This window comes from Plutella xylostella, chromosome 24 (assembly GCF_932276165.1).
Source record: "Plutella xylostella chromosome 24, ilPluXylo3.1, whole genome shotgun sequence".
Classification (NCBI taxonomy): Eukaryota; Metazoa; Arthropoda; class Insecta; order Lepidoptera; family Plutellidae; genus Plutella; species Plutella xylostella.
The window spans coordinates 3,032,414-3,050,878 of NC_064004.1; positions in this window are offsets into that span (position 1 = coordinate 3,032,414).

An 18,465-nucleotide genomic window follows, 5' to 3' on the forward strand; every position below is an offset into this window, starting at 1 on the left:
TTATAATATTAGTTAGGAAGTTAGGATAAGTCTATCCGGTTATCTGTCCTTCTTCTTCAGACTACCTACCTATATGTTAGCAGCCCACTTCCGGACGTAGGTCCTGTCCCAAAGCACGCCACTGGATGCGATCTATAGCTTTCCCCATCCAATCATTATCTTTCGCATCGCTTATGTGTTTATCGGTTAATGTGTGTACCTAATATTGATCCAATTTTATTGAGCTTCAAGATAATTAAGATTAGATTAAAGTTGACGTCATGTTTGACTACGCTTATACAGGGTGATTGGTAAAGGTATTCCATCTATCGGCATCGTACTTATTGCATCAAACGGATTGCCATATAATTTTTATGAATCGAGAAACGGCGTCGGCAATGCCGATAAACCTAACTACTTATCACAACCATGCGTCCTCTATTCTAAGTAATCATCAATTTTATGTAAAAAAAACTTATTATAAAATTTATGATTACTTAGAAGACGTTAATGCATGGTTGTGATAATTAGTTAGCTCTGCTCATGTATATTATTAAGCTTATAAGTATTGGACTATACGTATACCAACTAGTTTAAGTCTTTTTTTGAAAAGATGGCTCAGGAGTTTCTTGCCTCCTTTCTAAGCCTTAGACAGAAAGAGCCCCTTATCCGAACTGTGAGTATAGTTTGTAAAAATTAACGTTCATCAGAAAATTTTATATTTGATGATGATGATGTCCTCTTCGTCGTATCCGACAACAGCGACTCTTGCTACACTCTGTTATGTGCTCTTATGTGGCTGGCAAGTCCGAACTTCGTCTTGAACAACCTGTCACACTGAGCACAGGTATACGATGAATAAAAACATTTGACTTTGTCTTTGAAGTGGACGCACTTGTACGTGAAAGGAGGCTTACCTTAAAACGGAGACATGATGTGGAAAGACCGTGCAGTGCCACAAACTTATCTGTTCCGGTGACAGCTCACGTAAATGTGTAATACGTGAAAATGTCCAGAAAACGTGTTTATCACATATTAAATCAAGATTTAGGCATGAGAAGGCTGTCCGCGCGTTGGCTGCCGCGTTTGCTAACGTCAGACCAACGACGTGTTCGAATGAACATTTCCAATGCTCTGTTGGCGCAGTTTAGGCGCAATAAATCCGTGTTTTGGCGCCGCCTAATTACTGTTTGACAGGCTATGTAGAAGAATAAAAATAAATTTTAAGAAAAAAAAATCTTGTATCTATGTTAGGTCGGAAACTTTTCAGACCACCTACGTATTTCTTCATTCTATAAGATTTTAAGTTTGCCATTAGTGGTAATTCGCTCTTGTGGGTTCAATAAACCCATCTAATCTATATCAATATATTATTTATCAGTAAATAATGAGATATGGATCAATTTAGTTCGCTCTCACCGGAACAGATAAGTTTGTCGCACTGTAAAGTATTCTGAATGAAGCAGCCACCTTGCCTTCCGACGGCTGATATTGTTATTGTTTCGAAGTTATCAATTATTGTTCAAAGACAGTAGGAAAGTATAAATACAGAAGCGTAGGTAAGATTTGAATGTTGCTAGAAGAAAGCAATTTAGGTCATTCGTGTGATAATTTTTGAACTTAAAATATTATGTCCATGAAGTGCAACCATTTGTTGGCTCTTTATTTTCTCTATCTAAATATTATCACACATCATCCCAACTCCCAATCCATCACCAACTCCACAGCTGGGGCACGGTTTTTAGGTCTAGTCCACCACCACGCGGGCCTAGTGCGAGTTGATACACAACAACAAAAGCAAACATTATGAGTTGAGTGAATTACCTATATAAATATATTTTTTTAATTTGTTCAAAACATACAAAATAACACACCAACGAAGTAAGAACAAGAACCCCTTAATTTTCATCATTAGGTTAAAAATACACAAGTTACAGAAGTCAAACTCACAACACTCCGCCAACAAATGAACTAAGTACAGTCAGCGAAAGAAGTATGTTTGCCTCAAACAGTTTGATCCAGAGACTCATGGGTGGAAGATAGATGATTCAAAAAATATGATATCGATACCTACATACCAAACGAATGGGAGATTTTCTTTTGAAGTTTAAAAGTTCCAAAATCGACCAATAGATGGCATCCGGCCTGTAATTTTTTATGAGCTGCATTCTTCTGAGGGGACCGAAGATGTCAAAAATGGTACAAAGCTATCTTAAACTAGTTAACACTTAATATTATGCATAATATAACAGCTAGTTATTGCATATGGTTAAATTCACATCCATTGGGTTTTTGTATTGGCTGAAAAGACTGGAAACAATGCCGGCTTAAAAAAAATGCAGTGCTATTGAGTACCTATGAAGTTTTACTAGCGCCATCTATAATAGGTTTTAGTCTATGGTTGTTGTCTATGGTTGAAAATCTCCCATTCTATAAGCTAACCTCCTAATGATTAGATCCTGTTTTAAGTTTAGAGGATGTTTACTAAATGACTTTGAAACGCACGAATTGCAATTGTTTGTGTCCGTCAAAAAGTCGAAATTCTTAAATAACAACATCATTATCATCATCACTACCCATTACGTCCCCTTGCTGGGATGCTGGGGGACGGGTCTCCTTCCAATGAAGGAAGAGTTTTAGGCCTAGTCCACCACGCTGGCCTAGTGTGGGTTGGTGGACAATCGGACATAACACAACATACACATATTTTGTAAACCTTTTCTAAAGGGACAAAAAGCTCTATGCATTCGGGGGTAAGTATTTTTTTTCATGACACATGTCATATCAGCCGTCAGTGGATCATAAAATGCAAAATATGGTGTTACTCTATTAAAAGGTTTAGGGCCACTTGCAGAAACATATTAAATCTAGATTTAGTGTCAAATCTCGATTTAAGAAATGTCAGTCCATATAAAATTTGACACTAAATCGAGATTTTACACTAAATCTAGATTTAATTTGTTCGTGCAAGGGGCCCTTAGATTAAGTTGTAAGGTAAGGTTTAAGTACATCTTTAAAGTGTAAAATTTCGTCGGTGGCAATAAAGTATATTTTCTTTCTTTCTTTCTTTCAAATATGTTTGCGCTGGGGTGGCCAATGTAGTTCTTTTGCTGACTGTACTTGCCAGTACCTATTGCTCAAACGGAAAATTTCGAATTGTATGGTACCAACAGCAAACAAAGTTTCGAGCCCCTTTTCAAAGAGATTCCTACAGAACATTCCATTGTAAAAGATAAATGCGTAAACAAGAACAAGAATAATAACAAATAGAATTCGATTGAACATTTATTTTGAAACTTTGACCGAAAACGCGATACCTACCTATTTAGGATTTTTTTTTGCTCAACTATTATATATAATCGTTTATTACGGACCAACGATCCAAAAAAGTGTTAGTATTACATTTATCTTAACCTAATGTTAGTTATAACTACATAACACACAAAAAATTACTCTATACACACATCTATTTTTTATTTGGTAGGAGTGACAACTGCACCCAGTGGTTAAGGAAACAGTTGTCCCACCTATCCACAGCCGTGTTCAGGACGGTGTTAGTGCTGCCGCGGACGCGGTGCAACAATGACGCGGCGCGCAACCTCATGACCGCGTAAAAGTCAGGCGTACGGACCTCCGCGAACATACCCGATGCACTGCACCACCTCGGCAGCCTCATCAGCATCCTGAACGCGTTGTTGTATTACAAGTTTTGAATATCTTATTCACAAGAATCTAAATAAAATTTAACACAAAACTTATAACTAATTTAATATTAATTTCGTCGGACTCCGCATCTATTAAAGATAAGGATATTAAATTTATTCTGCTCTGTGGCATACTGGCCCTCAGATGTCTATTTACCTAGACATCTGAGGCCATAGGTCTTGATAGGACAGTGGTCTAGTCCTATCTGAATCTAATTTTTGAAGTGCACTCAGACTTCAAACAATCTGGGACCTAAACCTAGATCGAGAGATAAATGGTAGTGAGGACTTGTCCTTATCAGGATGTTGCAAAAGGCATGTAGTAATTGACTCTGGGTGGGCTTAAGCCCCGTTTCCGACTGCTGTTTTGTATGAAATACATACATATACATATGCACTCACGACTGTAATCCCCGAAGGGGTAGTCAGAGATGGCTCACAAAGCGAGCCACCCACTTTTCGCAGCACATTTGTACTCACGTGATAGGCTGCGAACCATATAGCCGTTTTGGGATAAGTAGAATGCACTTAGAATACTCATCTAGAGTCTAGCTGTGCTACCACAACAAAATTTTAAACACTGTTTAACTAGTGTTTAAAACGAAATTTGACAGATTTTGTAGGCGTTTGACAGCGGTAAACATCTGTTAGATACTGTCTAAGTTTTTGTGGTAAGGCCGTAGCTGTGCAGGTTTCCTCACGATGTTTTCCATCACCGTAAGAGCACGAATTGTATGAAATCTCTGGACTATAACCGGTTCTTAACCAGAACTACCTATCTTAGTATACGTTTTATAATAACGCTGGCTTAAATGCTAGTGTTTGAGAATGGCCCTGCTGTGACCAGATCGCGGCTAACCGACTGATTGCTCTGCAGTAGGCAAATAATTGTTCGACCAATAGCTTTGTGCATATAATTGGAAATGCTCTAAATTATTGCAAAGCCACCGTAGCAATATCTGTGTCTCTTTTGCATTTGTATATTATTTTATATTTCCACAGGATGACGCTAAAATTGTATAGTAAGCCAAAAGGGGCACGATGCTAAGTATGAAAAAAATCAGAGGTGCCATCACAGGATTCGATACTTTTTTCGAAACTAAACTAAGGGTCACTTTTACCAAACGATTAAAATTTGATTTAAATACTATTTTACATACGTTTGGGTATGTAAAATAGTATTTAAATCAAATTTTAAATACATTTTGTACTAACTGACAGACGTATGACAGGCTACTAAATACGTTTAGCGTTTGGTGAAATTCCACCTAATATGAAAAAAACAAATGTAACTTTGGAATTTGCCTTACATTTTGACAGTGACAGTTGACGATAGGCAACGTAAACGGAGGTTTCTCTTAGGAATCTTACCCCTAAATTTATAGAGCTTTTTGACACTTTAAAAGAGGTCTACGATAGAACAACGCGGACTCGGGTGTAGGTACTCAATGACGAATTAGGTACAGTCAGCTGCATAAGTAGCAGTACACTTTTTTACCTTTTCAAACTCACAAACTGCTATTAAAACACTGATGTCGATTCTGAAGGCAGAAATTCTAATTTTAACGCTGTCAAACTAAAAAAATTGCTAGCATAAAATGACATTTATGAAAACAATCATAGAGTCGAATTTTAAACAATGAAATTAAGGTTTTGACAGCTCTAAATTTAGAATTTCTGCCTTCAGAATCGACATCACTGTCAGTTTGTAATGTAGCTACTTTGACAAGGAACAAAAGTGTATAGCGGCTTATGCAGCTGACCGTACATTGTGATCTAAATTGGACTTTTTCACTGACATAAAGATTAAAATTCGAATGTTTCAAAGTCATGTTGTTAACCATTTCTAAACTTACGATACGGTAACTATATGAATTATGAAAATACTAGCAGGTCCCGCGCGCTTCGCTTCGCTTTATAAAGTTTTCCCGTGGGAATTCCGGGATAAAAAGTAGCCTATGTTCTTTCCCAGGGTCTAGACCGTATGTTTACCAAATTTCATTCAAATCCGTTCAGTAGTTTTGGCGTGAAAGAGTAACAGACAGACAGACAGACACAGTTACTTTCACATTTATAATATTAGTTAGGATTAGGATATATGTTATAGGTACTTATATGGATACGTTTTTAGTTAGCTAAAGTGACCTCCCAAGGTTTTTAACCTCGCTAAAGGTTATTACTCGAACATAACAGCACACAACAATCTTGCTACGAAAAAAAAACGTTTTTGATCACAGCTTTTAATAACGTTCGAGTAGGGTATAAAATAAGTTGGCTATAATCAGCTTTAGATTGGAGGATAGCAAAAATGCGATCTCTTTTTTATTGTACGTCCCAAAATAGGTTTTCTTACAAAAAGGATTTACGGATTTACCCCACTCGGAGGGATCGCGTATAATTTTTCAGAGTTTTGTAAAGGCTTAGAAACATAGACTTGTAACTGTTACAATATAATAATAATATAATATTTTGGGACATCTCACACACGGCCATCCGACCCCAAGCTAGGCAGAGCCTGTGTTATGGGTATCGGACAGCTGATATACCTACACAAATACATAGATAGATACATATTAAATATAAATACCAACACCCAAGACCCAAGTACAAATATCTGTCTTTAAACAAATATCTGCCCCAGCCAGGAATCGAACCCGGGTCGTTCGGCATAGCAGTCAGGGCGACTAACCACTTCGCCATTCGACCGTCGTTATAATCTGTAAAAGGTGGGATATTATCAGTGTGTAAGGAGGCGTCCACAGTTGAGCTAGCTTCAGTAATCGTAACTGATCATAGAAGTTAAGCAACACACGGCACGGTTGGATTGGTGACCGATTTCAAATGGTGGTTTTCTGGACGCTTCCATGCTTCCCGGTCGCTGTTTCGGCAGCAGTGTTAGGCGGACCATAGAACTTACAATAATATTGTGCAATACTATGTATAGTGCAATAAGACTTATTATTTGGGAAGCTGCGTTATGGCTTACACTTAGCACTGCTCATAGAATATTATAAACACAGGAACAATGGCTAGGGACATTTCATTATACGTGTCTTGAGAGTTGAGTTAGTTAAGGAGAAGTAAAGTATGGCGACGACCGAATGGCGTAGTGGTTAGTGACCCTGACTACTGAGCCGATGGTCCCGGGTTCGATTCCCGGCTGGGGCAGATATTTGTTTAAACACAGATATTTGTTCTCGGGTCTTGGATGTGCCCGTAAAATGGCAATAGGCCCGCCCCCTATTACATTGGGACTAACATAACACTCTGGCGAAAAGTGGGTGCAGCAATGCACCTCTGCCTACCCCGCAAGGGAGTACATTAGTACAAGGCGTGAGTGCGTGTTTTTTTTTTTAAGTAAAGTATGCTTCGGACGGCACGTTAAGCCGTGGGTCACGGTTGCTGCTTCAGCAGCAGTCGTTAAGCCTAGTCAGAGGCCTTCGGGCAGCTTGAAAACATCTGACAGTCGGGTTGCCCACTTTCATGAAGTGCAAAACATAATTATAGTAGAAGTGTCTGTTGTATTGTAACTCAAAAAAGTAGGTATGACTTAGTTAGTCTCTCGTAATAACATCTTTGAAATACAAAAAGGTGCAAAACAGTTACAGTATTTTTTCTCAAAAATCGTGACAGAATCATAACTTTTCCCGTTGGCAAAATTATTTTTGCTTCAACCTTATCTTGTTATGTCATCTTCGCTCCTTCCCCTTAAGAGCTGCTAGGAGGGTTACTGTATACTGACGAAAAAAACGAATGAAGGCCAACGTGCGATCGGCACTTTTAATACAACTAGGTAGATTTTTTTTTTTTTTTGGGACATCTCACACACGGCCATCCGATCCGACCCCAAGCTAGGCAGAGCCTGAGTTATGGGTATCGGACAGCTGATATATCTACACAAATACATAGATAGATAGATATTAAATATAAATATCAACACCCAAGACTCGAGTACAAATATTTGTCTTTAAACAAATATCTGCCCCAGCCGGGAATCGAACCCGGGACCTTCGGCATAGCAGTCAGGGCCACTAACCACTACGCCATTCGACCGTCGATAGAGTCGTGGCTCGCGCAGTAGCGCTCCGAAGCTTAGTTCTTCGTTGTATAGAATGACCCCGAAGCTTCGTAACTGCATAACTTTGACAAGGTCCTTGACTCAGTGGCACGAACTTCGATGAGTGCTCTCCTGAATAATACAACTTAAATTAGGAAAGTGAAGTTTCTTAAAGGTTTTCTTAACTGGCGTTTAAAATTCATCGCTTTTGGTTGCACTCAAGTGTTGTTAGTTAAGATGAGGTCCTGATTACTAGAGCGGTGGTAGCTCAGTCGGGTAAGCGCTTGCTTCTCACGTCAGAGATGCGGGTTTGAATCCCGGCGCTGACATGTAGGTACCAATGTGTTCTTTGAATTTAAGTACAATGTATACTATTGCTCTTACGGTGAAGGAAAACGTCGTGAGGAAACCTGCATATCTAGATCTAGCACATCTAGATATGTAAACCCATCAACCCGCAGTGGACCAGCGTGGTGGGAAATGGTCCAAGCTTAGGAAGGCAGTTTAGACCTTGGGGATATGCACAAAGGTTCCACTCGAGAGAGCCAGGTGCAGGTACATACACCCCCACAGAGAATAAAATAGAATAGAATAGATTACTAAAGGAAAATAATCTCACAAGCAATGAAAAAGTTCCAGTGACGATAGCACCAAATCCGAACTAATATTATAAATGCGAAAGTAACTGTGTCTGTCTGTCTGTTACTACGCCAAAACTACAGAACGGATTTGAATGAAATTTGGTATACATATTTTCTAGACCATGTGAAAGAACATAGGCTACTTTTTATCCCAGAATTCCCACGGGAAAACTTTTGAAGGCGAAGCTAGTTACTTATAAACGGAAAAGAGTAGCCTAATGACGCCGTCTGCAATATTGAAGTACATTTAACAGCGTAACAGAACATTATTATCGACTAAAAAAGTAAATATTTAGGTCAAATTGTAAATAAAATGTTTAAAAAAATTGAGTATTTTTTTGTAAGAGAAACTTTTTTATCTAATCACACAAAAAAAATAAAACACGCACTCACGCCTTGTACTAATGTACTCCCTTGCGGGGTAGGCAGAGGTGCATTGCTGCACCCACTTTTCGCCAGAGTGTTATGTTAGTCCCAATGCAATAGAGGGCGGGCCTATTGCCGTTTTACGGGCACATCCAAGACCCGAGAACAAATATCTGTGTTTAAACAAATATCTGCCCCAGCCGGGAATCGAACCCGGGACCATCGGCTCAGTAGTCAGGGTCACTAACCACTACGCCATTCGGTCGGCCATTTATCTCATCACCTGTATGTATAAATTACAGTATTAGTACTCAATATAGACCATCTTCTATCGTCAAAGCCTTAAGCACTACCAATCACTTTTTCGACATCACCGAAGGTTAACTGGTAGAAAATGCTGCTAGCATTAAGTTCGCCTTTGTACCAATTTACTTTGTGCAATAAAGAATTTTATAATAATAATAATTAATTACGTCCAATAGCCATAAATTCAGAGCAAGCAAAGTTATTAATATTATCTTGGTATTAAACTTTGGTATCTTTTCCAGGTAACAGTGTGAAGTGTTCTTATATCCTGAATCTAATGGACAATGGTGCATATATGAGTGGTAAGTTATATAGTATTTTTTAATATTACAATACAGGATGATTCTTTCGTAGGTGCATATCCGGAAGTATGTTACAGAACTCTTCATACTGAACAACTTTTGTTCTAATGACATTGAAATATTCTCGAAAAAAAAAAATCTACTTCTCATACACAGTGTCACGTAAACAACCAATTTTTGTATGGGGAAGCATCATTTTTTTTCGTTATATCCCAAGGTCATTATAACATATGACCATACATTTCATAGGTTATACTTCCGGATATGCACCTATGAAAGACTCGCAATGTATAATTACAATAGAGGTAGCATTTAGTACCTACAAAGCCATAAAAATAGATTGGTGTATAAATTATAATAAATAATAATAATAATAATAAATATGTGGGGACATCTCACACACGGCCATTCGACCCCAAGCTAGGCAGGACCTGTGTTATGGGTGTCGGACAGCTGATATATCTACACAAATACATAGATAGATAGATACTAAATATAAATATCAACACCCAAGACCCGAGTGCAAATATATGTGTTTAAACAAATATCTGCCCCAGCCGGGAATCGAACCCGGGACCTTCAGCTCAGTAGTCAGGGTCACTAACCACTGCGCCATTCGGTCGTCGGTAATTATACTTTCATACTTCGGTTTTAATAATAATTATTGCAAAAGTACGCTACATCAGCTCGCGAGCAATGAAAAAGTTCGGTACTTATAGAGCTTTCACTACGTTACTGTATTTTAGACGTTTCCTTATGTCTGGTAAGTAAAGTTGGTTTTAATTTGCAGTCATCAAATATGTATGGAATTTCGAATGTCAAAAAACCAATAATTAGTATTAGTATTCAATATTAAGTATTTATTTAGGCTTCCATGTTTAACTAGCATTTTCAGTTTAATTATCACTGCTCTAACAGCGTAAAAACACTCTAAGAAAAGATAAGATAAAATACTCTTTATTGCACACAAACAGAAACAGTTTCACAAACATAGAAAAGAAAAAGTAGCTACCTACTCACGTAAGGAAAAAAGAAATGGTTTTTTAAATCAATTTTACTTTGTGAACCAAGTTCAGAAGTGCGACAAAAATTCGAAGTGACAAAGTAAGACAGGTCACAGAATATCCTGAAAGCTTCAGCGTTGAGCCATCGTTGACGTAATAATGTACTACCATTGACAAAAGAATAAAGAGGACTTGGCATAAAAACCGGTACTTAAAAATATATCGTCATCTCTTTTTAACTTATTGGTGTTATCGTACGTAAAAAAGGACAACAGTAGTTTTGTCTTTGCCTAAAATTACAACATTGCGATCGGTCGCCATGTTGATTGACCAAGATTGAAATCCAAACACAAGGTACTTCAGCTGTCAAACAATTTGTTTGTTTACATTTTTCAAGAAAAAAGCCGCCATTTTAATTGACACCAAAGTTTAGGTAAGCGCATTTTTTTCGTTGATATGGCGTGTCCTCTCTTTATTCTTTTGTCAATGTGTACTACAAGTACCTACCTACGCCTGAAACGAAGAATGAGATATTTTTTTATTCGGGTCGGATGGCTGTGTATGAGAAGTCCCCAAATATATGTATTTTGAGGACTTCTCATACACGGCCATGACATGACCTTTGTACAATTTGTACCAATGATGAAAGTCACAAATCTTCTAGCTGAACTAATTCAAAATAAGAATATACTTTAATATTGATAATCTTAGTACCAATTTCTCCATAGTCGGTTATCTAACCAACCAGGGATTGGTTATCAATTATACGTCATCACCATATACAATTCTTGACAGATATGTCAAAAGTCAACCACTAATACCTGGTTATGCTCTAACCGACTATGGAGAAATTGGCACTTAGTATTTGAACGTTAAAATAGTTAATCTGTCTAAGGTCAAGTACTGTATATTATAATACCCTATATATACATTTTATAAGTTCACTTACATTATTTATTACCATTATTACGACGACCGAATGGCGTAGTGGTTAGTGACCCTGACTACTGAGCCGAAGGTCCCGGGTTCGATTCCCGGCTGGGGCAGATATTTGTTTAAACACAGATATTTGTTCTCGGGTCTTGGGTGTTGATATTTATATTTAGTATGTATCTATCTATGTATTTGTGTAGATATATCAGCTGTCCGATACCCATAACACAGGTTCTGCCTAGCTTGGGGTCGGATGGCCGTGTGTGAGATGCCCCCACATATTATTATTATTATTATTGAAATCTAATGATAAGTAGACAAACAGAATATTGGAACAAAGTTAAATCCATTTCATTTCGTTATTCTGTTTGTAGTTGGCGTGACTTTAGGCTATTTTAGGTTATTATTGTATCATGCTCCATCCGAACTGAAATTAATATGCTCTACAAAGTTGGATTATGTCCAGATAACGAATTAGGTTAATATTTTACTTACTATAATTACTTTTAATATAGAAATCGAGTGGCGGTGGGCTCAAATCCTGCAATCCTTATAAAACACACGCACTCACGCCTTGTACTAATGTACTCCCTTGCGGGGTAGGCAGAGGTGCATTGCTGCACCCACTTTTGGCCAGAGTGTTATGTTAGTCCCAATGTAATAGGGGGCGGGCCTATTGCCATTTTACGGGCACATCCAAGACCCGAGAACAAATATCTGTGTTTAAACAAATATCTGCCCCAGCCGGGAATCGAACCCGGGACCATCGGCGGCAATCCTTATAAGTATTAACGATACCCGAATAAGATGGAGTGTCACATACAAAAACAGAGCAAAAACTATCCGCATTTTGTTTACTGACACACCGTGTTGAGTTCAACCTAATGGCAACCATTGTACAAATAAATATGAATAAAGTCACAAATCTTACTGAACTTATTCAAAATGTTCCCGCGAGCTTCGCTTCGCCTTAAAAAGTTTTCCCGTGGGAATTCCGGGATAAAAAGTAGCCTATGTTCTTTCTCAGGGTCTAGACTGTATGTATACCAAATTTCATTCAAATCCGTTCAGTAGTTTTGGCGTGAAAGAGTAACAGACAGACAGACAGACAGACAGACAGACAGACAGACAGACAGACAGACACAGTTACTTTCGCATTTATAATATTAGTTAGGATTAGGATTAGGATTAGTTAGGATTAGGATAAGAGCTCAGTGGTATAAGTGGGGTGTTATTGTCGAGAAGTTTCTTTTGAACTGATCTAGATCATATACTGTTAATCGAAGTGCCAATTTCTCCATAGTCGGTTAGAGCATAACCAGGTATTAGTGGTAGACACATCTGTCAATAATTTTATATGGAGATGACGTTTAATTGATGAACCAATCCCTGGTTACGATCTAACCGACTATGGCGAAATTGGAGCTAAGTGTTGCAAAGTAAGTGTTGTCTAAGTACATAAAAGGATACATATTTTTTCCTCTATAACACCTATCGTATATAACATAATATCTTCTATTAATATTGGATTTCCTCAAGCGCTTAGTTCACACGGTCGGAGCTTTGTTATAAACCCCCTGTTAATGGAGTATACAGGGTGATTGAACAGAAAAAAGGAATAATAATACTAGTGCAAAATGACTTTTTTTTTTTTATTCTCGTTTATTTATAGAGGCTTTATTCTCATATGAGAATATGTCAGCCTCATCGTAACTCAAATTTAAATTTTACACACTAAATTAACATAATATTTTAAACAATAGTACTTATTAGGTAAATTATTTCTTAGGTCTAGATATATATTAACAATTTTATAAAGTCTCCTAGCTGTCTAAAGAAAACATTACAATTTCACAACTTATATATAAAATAGTACAAAAAAGGCGGTCTTCAGATTGCTTCTACCAGACAACCTTTGGATCGAAGAGTCAATTTTAACATAATTAATAGGAGTAGAGGTGCAAGGTATACTACTTAAACAGATCATACTATAGACTATATAAATGAATAAAACAACACAATATAAAAACTATACCTGGGTGAATTTCCCGCGGCCAAAATTTGCGTGGCATCAATGAAATCGGTACTAAAAAACAAAGTTATAATTTTCTAATATTTTTTTCCGGTTATTTGGAATAGTAATCTATATGAGGCACTAGATATTTTATCAATAGGATGAATGGATAATTTACAAAAAAATATTAAACCTCCTAATCTTTCATTGCCGTGTTTGTCCCCAGGTCATTTCGTTTTGTATTATTCTTCATTGATGAAAAAATATTGAGTGTTTAGATTTAAACTTAGTTTCATTTGATATATTAATAGTTAAAGTATTGTTACGAAATACATTTATTCAAATAAATAAAGAATATGATGAACGGTAAGTGAAAATTCATGTGTCCCAGAACTTTATTTCATCGCCGTGACCTAAACATGATCAAGGATATTGTTTTATCTATGAACTTGGGTCCCCCCCTCGGTGCGCTAATCGTTTTTTACAAGTGTTGCCTAACTACTCGACGGGGAAAGAGATACACAGGTGCCCACGTTTTCGCGCTATAGTGAAAGTTTATATTTGTTTTTGGTCACTGGTCATTTTTTCTTTCATCGCCGTGGATAGATATAACTTCTATAAAATTAAGTTTGTCTTCTTGAGTAAGCATTCAAAAGAAAGCATTTTGAAAATATTGATCTTATAAAGTGTTTGTTTCGTCGAATAGTTAATACTTTTTTTGTTATTTATATTTAATGGCTTGATTTTCATCACCATGCTTTCATTTCCGTGGTTTTCGTGGCCAAAATTTGCTATGGCAATGAAAAAAAAGTCACGGAAATGAAAAAAATTTCATCGCCATGTCTTGTAAAATAATGTGTATTCATTGCCGTGGCCTGGTTATTCATTTCCGTGGCCAGGTTATTCATTTCCGTGACATGTTTTCATCGCCATGGTATGTATGATTAGGCAAATAAAAATATATTTACCATATTTTGTAATACAGGTAATACCGATCACTGAAATTACCTACAGGACTTGTCAAATTACCTCTTTTTGCAGTTCGATAAAACGGGCGCGTATCGCGATGTATAAAAACTAAATGTATAATTTATCATTAATAATAATCACAAAATAAGTATTATAATTAACGTTATGTATAAATAAGATCTGTTTTAGCTCAAGCGTCCGCTTCTAATGCCAGAAATGCTGGTGCAAATCCCGGCGCTGACCATGTACCAATGAGTTTTTTGAATTTAAGTACAATGTATAGCATCGCTCTTACGGTGAAGGAAAACATCGTGAGGAAATCTGCATATCACATCTAGATATGTGAACCCACCGACCCACAGTGGACCAGCGTGGTCGGAAATGGTCCAAGATTAAAAAGGCAGTTTAGACCTTGGGTATAGCAGAAGTAATTTCTACATGGAGGCTGAAAAGCGCATCTAACTGGGTTGGGCTGCTTCGGGAATCATCGTCACATATATGCTCCTCGGCCATTTCTCAGAGCCTGAAGATAAAAGTCTTCAACCAGTGCACCCTGCCAGTAATGACGTATGGTGCAGAGACGTAGACACTGACAGTGGGACTGGTCCACCGATTCAAAGTCACTCAGCGTGCGATGGAGAGAGCTACGCTTGGGGTTTCTCTAATGGATCGTATCAGAAAATAGGTTATCCGTCACAGGACTAAGGTTACCGACATAGCTGTCAAAATGTGCAAGCTCAGGCAGGTAGCCGGTAGTGGCTGGATTAGGAAGGCCGATGACCGAGTGTTGTGGCGCTCCTTGGGAGAGGCCTATGTCCAGCAGTGGATGGTTATAGTCTGATGATGATAAAATACATTTCATATTATTATATCAATTAAAATATACTTTCATTTAGCATAGAGCTCATAAAATACTTTATCATATCACGTAATGTGTGTAAAATTACACAACACCATCAAAACCCCTAGCACCAAAACCTTAAGATAGGTGCGATGACGAGGAAAGCGAGGAGGAGCGGTTAAGTGCACATGCTGCGCCCCACTTCGCTGTTGACGATCATGTGCACCTAACTGCACCTATCTATTTTGGTGCTTTTGGTGGTTTGTTCGGTGATTTGTACAGATCATAATATTCAGCATAGATCATGTCATATCATAATATATTTTCTGGACTTTACATAAAATTAACAGTTCGTATACTGTATAATATTATCATCATCATCATCATCATCTCAGTCATAGGACGTCCACTGCTGAACATAGGCCTCCCCCAATGATTTCCACCTTGTTGCGATCGGAGGCGGCTCGCATCCAGTGCTTCCTCGCGGACTTGACTATATCGTCCGTCCATCTCGCGGGGGGCCGCCCAACGCTGCGCTTGCCGGTACGTGGTCTCCACTTGAGGACTCTTCTGCTCCACCGACCATCAGTCCTTCGAGCAATGTGTCCGGCCCACTGCCATTTCAGCTTACTGACTCGATAGGCCATGTCGGTTACTTTGGTTCTTCTACGGATCTGTTCATTTCTGATTCGATCACGTAGAGATACGCCGAGCATAGCCCTTTCCATAGCTCGCTGAGCCTATTTAAGAGGCCTAAAGACCACGTCTCGGCATCGTAGGTCATCACTGGCAACATGTACCTATAATATTATACTTTAGGAAAATATAGATATTATAGGTAAGGTTAAAAATTATATGTTGTGAACGATATTACTTAATGTGAAATTAAACATTTCGTTTTTATAAGTCGCAATACGAACCCAGTACGAGTCGCGATACTACTTAAAGAATTCAATACTACATTCTTTATTATTTTATAAATACTGTCGTTCTTTCTTTTGTTCCAATATCTATCCAAATATTTCTACCATACACAATCTGTCTAAGTTTGCGTTTCCCTCACTTTTTTTTTTTATTGCAGTGATTTATTTTTTTTAATTGATAGCACAGTTCTGTCATTGCCGTGGACGTTCTTTTCATTGCCGTGGATGTTTTTTTCATTGCCGTGGACGCTTATTTCATTGCCGTGAACGCATGTGTCATCGCCGTGGCACGAAATTTTTGATCATCTGTATCTCGTTAAGTTTTGAACTTATCTGCTAGCCATTAAGTAAGAACACTAACATTAACAAAAACTTTTATAAAAGCGCTTTTTCAATATAAAAAACCTAAAGATAAAAAAGTCCACGGAAATGAAGATTTTTTAGGACTTGTTGAAATCCACCCACCTATGATAAACTTATTACATATTATATACAGATAAAATAGATACAAATTTTCATATTCTTCTTTCTAAAATGTATCGACGTCAATTATTGTTGTTTTTTAATAAGCTGTCTGAAAACCTCCCATTGGATTTAAACACCAGGAAATTTCATATTTGATAGTAAATATATTTACAAGGAAAATATTATGTAATTTCCTTATGTTTTAATCCAATGTGTTTTATTGCATAGTATTACCAGGCTCTACATCTACAGGCGACCGAATGGCGTAGTGGTTAGTGACCCTGACTACTGAGCCGATGGTCCCGGGTTCGATTCCCGGCTGGGGCAGATATTTGTTTAAAACACAGATATTTGTTCTCAGGTCTTGGATGTGCCCGTAAAATGGCAATAGGCCCGCCCCCTATTACATTGGGACTAACATAACACTCTGGCGAAAAGTGGGTGCAGCAATGCACCTCTGCCTACCCTGCAAGGGAGTACAGTAGTACAAGGCGTGAGTGCGTGTTTTTTTGTGTGTTTTGTTTTTTTTTTTACATCTACAGGGTGGAATAATAATTACTTAGGTTATTGAAAAAAAATAGAGTGAACATTTCCACATATTGGATGAGGTTAGTAAGAGGGTAGACCGGAAAATGGTGATTTATCACTGTGTGGAGGCAGTAATTCTCACTTCCGGTGAAATATCAACATGGCGGCGCCACTTCCGGCCTGCTTGTAGGAACGGGACATTTGCAAATGTTTATAAAAATGGAGGAGTATTGGCTTAACGGATAAGGTCTCGGCTCTCATACGTGAGGCCGTGGGTTCAAATCCTGCCATGTAATGAATTCTTTAGAAATAATGAATTTACTTACAATACAATAAAATTGTACTTACTTAATACCTACGTATTTTTACGGTGAAGGAAAACATCGTGAGGAAACCTGCAGAATTAGATTCTTGATTTATACCTTCATTCCTTAACGGCGATACGGCTCGCAACCTCGTCTAAATGCGAAAAGCGAGTGACTCGCTTGCGGGTCACCTCATACTACCCGTTCGGGGATTACAATCGTGAGCTTATTAATGTACTAGCTGTTCCCGCGCGCTTCGCTTCGCCTTTAACAGTTTTCCCGTGGGAATTCCGGGATAAAAAGTAGCCTATGTTCATTCCCAGGGTCTAGATCCTATGTGTACCAAGTTTCATTCAAATCCGTTCAGTAGTTTTTGCGTGAAAGAGTAACAGACAGACAGACAGACACAGTTACTTTCGCATTTATAATATTAGTTAGGATGTGTCTATGTCGCTGATTGAATCTCCTTTTTGGTTGAATCACTAGCACGTTCATTGGATGGCGCTATTCAATTGTATGACTAGGCCATTGTATGAAACTGGATAATTATGAACAACAATATCAAGGTACGTTAAAACCTTTATCTTTTTGTTGACTCTTGTCTGGTCATGTTGACCCTAACCAGACATTACAAAATTGCTATACTATATCCTATTCGACAACTTCGCTGAATGACGTTCAGTCAAGGCGTCGAACGTTACATTCAACGACTTGACGAGTTATCCTTTAGGCCCGCGGGTCTCCTATTTACTCCGTAGGTCGCGTCAAGTGTCAACGGCCTACGGCGCGTCACGATGCTCACTACGTTTACGCGCCAACGTCGGCGTGTGAGGGAGACCGCATCAGTACATTTCTATAGTGAGCATCGTGACGCGGCCTACGGTGTGACGCTAGACGCGAACTACGGCGTAAATAGGAGACCCAGGCCTAAGTCATAATAATTGAATAGCGCCATCCAATGAACGCGCTAGTCATTTAACCAAAAAGGAGATTCAACCAGATGCCTGCGACATCTACAAATTGAAGTAATGGCTGTAGCTATAAATTTTATCGTTGAATATAAACGCATTAATTGTCCTGAATGATTGTAGCCATTTCGTTTTCGCATTATTAATCCGTGTAATCGCC